Below are 8,180 nucleotides of genomic sequence, written 5' to 3' on the forward strand. Positions count from 1 at the left end.
TTGGCACAAGATCGACTGATCGGAAAACCAAGCAAGCTCCATTGAGAATAATCCTATTTGGTGGTTTCAATGGAAGTATTTGATTATCTCGAATATCATTGGGACAAATGTGGCTCATTACTCTACTTACCCGAGGAGGGGGGGTTGGCTTAGTGGTAAAGCTAGTAACAAGGATTTGCTCCCTTTGGTCATGTGTCCAAACTTGGGTGGCCTCTTGATTTAACTAGTCACACATTAGAAAATTTTCAAGAGAACAAGACGTCTGTAGGGACTAGTCCAACCCAAAAGGTGTTATGCGAAAAAGATGTGAGTCTCAGTATAAGTTACTACTCAAAAGTATCGTTATCCAAACTTTATATCTCAAGGATTTTTTTAATTGGTTAAGGAATCTTTTGATGTCTAACTTATTAGTTAAATTCCTTTTATAGAGGATCATTTCACCCTTTTAAAATTGTTATTTCTTTTTATAAATAAAAATATGCCTATGAAAAAATGACTTCAATGAATGCCTACGTGGGGACATTTTTTTTTATTGTTTTAAAATTTATTTTTTCTAATAAAAAATAACATAAAATAAGAGAGTAAAATAGTAAAATAAGACCAAAATTGGAGATAAGTGGAATTATCAAAATATTAGGGTGTCAAAATGAAATTATGCTAAACTATAAGGTGTCAAAGTGTAATTTACCCTTTTTTCTTTTAATTTGATTTGTATAAATGTATACAATAGCACTCCAAAAAGCACATATCCATTTTAACCATTCAACATTGATCTTAGGGAAAACATTTTGTCAATCTCTCCAGCCTTATCTATGATAAACTCAAGATACTGAAAGAGTTTGCTCGCGATCTTTCCAAATCATCAATTTTTTACTCAACATTACTAATCCCATGTGTTGATGGTAAATTTATATTCCTCGTAATCAATCTTGGTTCTATTTATTTTCAAACCTACACATTTAAGTTTGCATTTCACCTCCTTGTAGACCTCTTTAAGCCTAAAGAAAGTCCAAATTCTTTCTAAAATGCCTATGATTTTTTTTTTTTTTTTAATCTAATGACTATGATCATCAATCAAGCTGATTTATAGTGTGTCGGCCCACCAAGATGATTACATATGTAAATAAAACTCGGTATAAATATTAGAATAATCCAATAATGAAATGCAGTTATTTAAAAAAAATTAAAAAAGAATAGGCTTTGATCTTTAGCATTATTGTTCGAGGCCTTTCAACAACATCAAAGATTTTCCTGAACTGCAGTGGATATTATCCTGGCCACACCCGATGAGGAAATCGATAATCCACAGCGTCTAAGATTACATGGTAGTAATGGATTGGCCATTGTATTATTCTCTTCTTTACTTTAAGTCCAAACATGTCATGTTTTGTCTGGTGGTGAGGTGGTGGGGTGGCAAAAATTACGGAGACACGACGGGTAGGTGGAGATTCTTCAAAATCACGGGCTCTTATATTTATATATTTAATTATTTAAAAAAATTAAAATATAAAATAATTATTTCATTATATATTATTATAGTTTGATTGTTTCAAGGGTTAGGATTTATAAATTTGAAACATTTTTTTTTCGGTTGGACAATGCACTAAGATAAAATAGGAAAATTTTAAAATTACCAAAATTTGAGATAAAGTTGTGGGTTCAAATATTAATGAAAGCAAAAAAAAAAAATAATAATAATTACTTACATATAAAAATCAATTAATTTTTTGTAAAATTTAATTTCACTTCCATTACAAGTCTCTATCACTAATTATTGTTCCTATGATCCTTGTTCTTCGTAGGACGGTCGATGGGTTGGCTTGAACCAAATTTGATTGGCCCAACATTACTATACAAATGGTATGACTCAAATTATTATCTCAACATTACAAAACATTATCACTCTGATCAAACAATTTAAGTAGTTGTTTACAATTATGATTATGCTCATATAAAATTTTAAATCAAAAAAAAAAAAAGAAAAAAATCTATGAAAAAAAAAGAAAGAGAGATATCTTCTATTGGCATCTCAACTCTTACTCATTCTCAATTATTTATTTATGGGATTTTTTTCAAAACGTGCGCAACTTATGTTCAAATTTCAATTTTTGTACACTATTTATTTTAATTTTCAAAACATGCATTTCGAGTGAATTTGACACTCACTGGTATGTATATCTATGAATTCTTAGATATTAAAAGTGAGGAACTCATGAATTCATAGGTTATAGAAACAATGAATACATGTTTTGAGAATTAAAATTAACAATATATCGAACTCGAAATTTTGTCATATTCAATGCACGGAATGAAGATTAACCCTAAAGAAAATAAGTGAATGATTGAGAATAACAAAAAGTTGGAGTGCCAAAAGTAACTCTCTCTGTTTATTTATTTGAAAACTTTTTTTTTTTTAAAGTTTTACATTTTTTATGAGCTTAATCCTAATTGTAAATAACTATTGAAATTATTTAAATGAGTGTCTAAATTTGATTAATAACTAGAGCCAAAATTTTCTAATGTTTGAATATGAGTTTTAATTTTTAATTGGGGTGTGATAAATAATTTAAGAAATTGGAAAGTAACAAGTCAAAGTTGGTGTGCCAATAAATAGAGAGACTAAATTGTCTTCTCTAACCTAGACTCTCTAGATTCCATAGATATAGCCAACCTAAGAGTTATCTTGATTATTAGTCGTAGGACTATATATCTTAAATATGGTGTACGTCTTCTAGACTATTTTTATGGAATATCAGAGGAATCTTCAAATCGGAGTCATTTTTGTCTGACGTGTCCAATGCTTGCTGTCATATTTTAATCAGAAGAACCGAACACGATTCTTAAAGAGTCCAACCTCAACTGAAAAAGTTTACAAAACCCTCTCTCTCTCTCTCTCTCTCTGCAACGATCAAAACCATGGAAAATTGAGCAGGTTAGTTCAAGAAGGAAAAAAGTGAATTATTGATACAATTTAGGTATAATCCCTATATATTACACATTTTTTTTAAATGTATAATTATTTGTTTTGTAGTTTTTATTTTTATTTTTTTGTGAGTAGGTGACCAGCAGAAATCCTAATCTCCAAGGTTTCTTGATGTTTTCAACATCTTGGTTTGTTGGGTAATTTAATTCAAAATGGGTTTTCTGAAAAACCAGTTTTATCATGTTTTTTTTTTAAACTTAAATGAATTGGTTTCCATTTAGAGCTTAGATCATATATAATTCAATCTAAACCCAGACCTTATTTTAATCCAATTTTCTAAAAAAATGGTTTTTTTTTTTTTTTTCTTCTTTTTGTGAATTTTGGTTTTGGTGTTTTTTATGTTTTACTCTTGGCACCAACCCTGTTTTAATCAACCCAATTTTAAAATTTTTCAGTTTTAATATCACATTTGGAATATTTACTCAATCTTCTGTTTTATGAGCAGAAATTGTGTCAAGAAGAACGATTTACAGATAGTTTTTCAGTTTGTAGGAGGAAGAGGAGGAGAAAGAAGTAAGGGTCTAATTTTTTTATTTTTTACTTTTCAAAAATCTGAAATTTGGTCATATAGAGTAATATTATAATTGGGGTTTGACTAATGTAGTTTTGTTATTCTATTTCATTGTAATTTTTCGGCCTTTACTCAAAATTTCGATGATCAGGAGCAGTAAGGGGGGGTTGATTAGTGTTAAGTTTTTAATTTGATGGAGGAATTGGTTGGTCCTCGGTTGTACAGTTGCTACAATTGCCGAAACCATGTTTCCTATCACGATGATGTTATTTCTAAAGCTTTTCAGGTGAAGCTCTTACATTGATTTTCTCCAAATTTATGATTTTATGTTGAATTGTTTTCTTCAAATTCGGAAATTGGTATGCCCTTTGCTTACATTATAGCTCATATGTTTATCTGAATTTTTTTTATTTGGTTGGCATATATCAATGGAGTATAATATATTGTTTTTTCTTCAAATCTTTCCTTTTTTTTTAGTAGGTAAGTGGGTAACAGAGTCATGTCCTTCTTTGGAGAGAAATCTTTGTTCTTTATATAGTTACCGGCTTTAGCTAGCTTAGTTAAGAGAAGAAAAGTGAATGAAAACTAATCATAAAGCTCAATAGCAAACAATTGTAAAGTTTCTTTAGAATTTGAATGAACAAAAGTGGGGGAAAGGGTGTGGAAAGTTTGATTTGTTTCTTTGTGTTTTTTCGAGCAACTTTAGCCATACTCATTATATTTATATGTATTTTTCTTGAAATATGTACTGGTGTTTTAGTTTTTTTCTATATTTTTAAAGGGTCATCTTGTTTCGGGTAATTTTGCTGAATGATTTGGCAAGATAAACATACCAACCTTTTTTTTTTCTCTTTTTACCTCAAATTATATCTTATTTATATGTATTTTGCTTGAAATATATACCGGGGATTTAGTTCTTCTCTATATTTTTTCTGGGTTATCTTGTTTCGGTTCAATTTTGTTGAATGATTTGGCAAGATAAACATACCAACCTTGTTTCTTTTTACCTCAAATTATATCTATAGGGGAGAAATGGCCGAGGCATTTCTTTTCTCTCATGCGATGAATGTAATTATGGGGCCTAAAGAGGATAGGCATCTCTTGACTGGGCTTCATACGGTTGCTGATGTCTATTGCTGCGATTGCAATGAGGTCTTGGGTTGGAAATACGAACGAGCTTATGAAGTAGCACAGAAGTACAAAGAAGGGAAGTTCATACTTGAGAAATCGAAGATTGTCATGGAAAACTGGTAGCCCCTATATGAATATTTGGTCTGTCTGTCGTACTCGTGATGCAAGTGTGATTTGACATGTTCTTCGTGTACAGAAAAAATCCTTATCAATTGAAAAGATTTAATCATTTTTCCTTGCTGTGCATTCTCTGCTGTCTTACGTATGGATGTTTTATTGGAAGACTAACTTTTCCTCTGTGAACAAACTTGTTGGAGTACCTTAGATACGGATATCGTTTATTGCAAACTCGTTGAAGGTCCAATCTGGGCACCTTTATTTTATTTTTTTTAAATTTTTTTGCAAGTATAAGAATTTATTGATAGAAGTCAAAACAAGAAAGCAAAAAAAGCCAAAAAGATGAGAAATAAAAGTCAAGGACACAAAACTACCTCACCCAAGCCAATTACAAACCACAAACCGCACCCTATCTAAAAACGAAATCCTCAAAGAAAAGCTCTTCAAAATCTTTACATAACTTGCTCCAATGATACAGAAGGCCCAAAATCTCTAAAATGACTTCTGAGAAGAGTTTTCTTTTCCCTGAAACATGCTATTGTTCCTTGCTTTCCAAAGCCCCCAACAGACGGCAAAAGGAGGGATAGTCCATAAGTAATTTTTTCTGTTAGAGAAAATTGAGCACCTTCATTCATATGCCATATACTCTTAAACCCGTTGGCTAATAATGTAGATCATCTAATGCTCTACTTTATTTAGCCAACCGTGCTTTAGCTTTATCGTGTGCCAACTCTTTCTGGTATAGGTTTGTGGAAGGACCAATAATATCTTTTAGATTGAGTGGTTAACATATAACATATAGTGGTTTGTTGGATGTAGAATGAGAAATGGGTATTAACCTATTTTGCCAAATTTCGTTGTCAATACTTCTCTGTCTGACCTGAAATTCTAGTTTTGTCAGTGAAGTCTTGGAAACCATACTTATCAATGTCTAAACCTCTTTTTCTCTCTTTCTGAGCTTGTCATCTATGTAGATAATCTAATAGAGGTAGGCTTCCTTCTTATTTTGTTCCCCTGACATGCGTTGCCTTGTACTGCGCTAGAGGATTTATATATTATAGATTAATTTGTTTTGAATTTTTGAGGTCTGGTAGGGATCTGCATGACCCTAAGCTTACTTACCCGGCAATTAAAAATAAATAAATAAATATCACGGAAATCTCTAGTGGATAGACTTACATAGTTGGCAGAAACTTGAATGTATTATTCCTGCTTGATTTGCTTTCACTGTTTGAGAGGGTTCATTCTGAGTTCTTGGTTCTTGACTTGAAGAGAAGGTAAAATCTACTTAGACAAGATATCAAATATGGGACTTGATTTGTCGACATAATGATTTTTAGTTTTTCAGAGTTGTTGATAAGCAAGGGCAGCAGGAGGAAACTCTGATGGAATGGATCCTGTTTTGTGGTATCGTCATGTTTGTTTTTTTTTAGTGTTTGGGTTTTTCTTTTCATTTGTAAATTTATTCTTGAAACGATTGCTAGATATCATATGTATCTTCATATATTTTCTTACTACACAAACTATTAATTGAAATGTGTACCACTAAATGGATAAAAAGATTACTTCAATAACCTCGTGGTGTCAAGTTTTAACAAGTTGGTTTTGATTTCAGTATCAAAGAAGTAGTTAAAACCTATTGTATAGAACGATACATGTGTCGTCGCTTTGGATTTTATTTCGATTTTACAACGATTCAGATATTTTGTTAATATTAGTTTTGATGTGATCTTTAGATAATCAATTATGATTATAGTAGGAATCAACTACTTCACTTATAGGTCATTTTTGGTTTTGTTATTAATACACTCGAAAACCTAACCTATTGCGTAATATGGTTTCAATTCCTATAAGTTCCAACTCTAAAGAATGTGGATCCAAAGCTAATATTATTGATTTTAGTTTTGATATGTATAAGTATCTCATTGTCATATTAAGAAATATAGAAAGTCATCATCATTATCATTAATCATTAACGAAAATCATTTTAACTCGAGCAATAAATATTTAAATGTCTTAAAACAAAGAGGACACTAATGAAGTGCAACTTGTAGGTTCGGAGAGATTATCAAAAGTACAAAAAAAAAAAAAAAGAAGGTAATTTTTTTAAGATTGAGATGCAACCAGCCACTAGTGGTGTGCAACTAGTCAGCCTCTTATAAAAAACTAATGGTCGAATTAAATATTAGTAATTGTACTTCAATTAAAATTAGAATCTGAAGAAAATGTAGTCCCTATATATATATATATATATATATATATATATATATATATATATATTTTTTTTTTTTTTTACTTTTCTTTACTTTATATTTTCCATTTCTTGCCAATTTCAACTTTAAAAAGGGTAATTTAGTATTTTTTTTTTTTAAATCGTGAAATGGGTGATATTAGTGTCTCCTCCTACGAATGCAAGATGAGGTCTAATCCCCTTGAATTTCATTGACTTCGTCAAATTTTTAACAAAAAGAATAATCAGTTACTAAAGATGGTAAAATGTCAAAATACCCTTATGTGTTGAAATTATGAAAATATCCTTCGATCAAAGCAACTCAACTGTGTTCGATCTAATCATTTTAAAAATAATAGCTTTGAGCACTCTAATCGTTTTCAACCAATTTATCAATGATTTAAACCTAAATTTTGTTATTTTGAAGCTTTATCTCATCGTTTCCAACCCTTTCTCATTATTTTCAATTCAATTTCATATTTTTGAACCTAATATTAATGTGTTCATTTCAATCCTATCATTTTCATCTCATCCCAAAGACGTTCTTTGATCCAATGCTTAGAATCTCCACACAGAAAATGTTTAAAAAAAATTAGAGAAAAATAAAAAAACATCGATAGAAAATATGAAACAATGACGAAAATAAAATTAGTTCCCCCGCTGTGCGTAGTAAAGAACACAAACAAGATTTTTTCTTGATTTTTGTTTTAGAGAAACTCATGCCTTAAGGACAAAATGATTTAAAAAAACTCACGTGAGAGTTGAAACCTCCACCCATTCTATGAAACATGAGTCTTTAAGTTGATTAACTCAAACCTATCCCAAAATCAAAATTCGTTTCAAAGATTTTAATAATAGGATTTCACAGTGATGATTTTACCAACAATAACATATACAAACCCTAACTAATGAGATATGGTAAAATCCTAACTTCATATTCTTAAAGAAGATGAAGTTGGATTTTCTTTTACTTCAATGGTGTGAAATATTTCAATCTAACAGTTGAGATTTGAATATATTTTTTAATTTTATTTTTAAGCTAAAACAATAGCATTTTGGTAATTAAATGTTACAAGACTAGCTTGGATATTTAAACCATAGACCATCAATCAATAGAATAAATGTTGGTAAGGGTTTCATCGGATCAATGAATATTCAAAGGTAGACCATGCTTGAAAGATTTTAATACTAGTATTATCAGCAAAAGC

At 30.3% G+C, this 8,180-nt stretch overlaps 1 pseudogene across 1 annotated transcript; it reads left to right on the forward strand.

The window, feature by feature from the left end:
* Nucleotides 1-2,776: 2,776 nt before the first annotated feature.
* Nucleotides 2,777-4,871, forward strand: LOC147390861 (protein yippee-like At4g27745; annotated as a pseudogene). The gene is made up of 3 exons (XR_015183344.1): nt 2,777-2,932; nt 3,646-3,780; nt 4,520-4,871. The product of XR_015183344.1 is annotated as a protein yippee-like At4g27745 (transcript).
* The last annotated feature ends 3,309 nt before the right edge of the window (nt 4,872-8,180 follow it).

Source organism: Akebia trifoliata, chromosome 11, assembly GCF_017979445.1.
Source record: "Akebia trifoliata isolate Shusen 1 chromosome 11, ASM1797944v1, whole genome shotgun sequence".
Taxonomy (NCBI): domain Eukaryota; kingdom Viridiplantae; phylum Streptophyta; class Magnoliopsida; order Ranunculales; family Lardizabalaceae; genus Akebia; species Akebia trifoliata.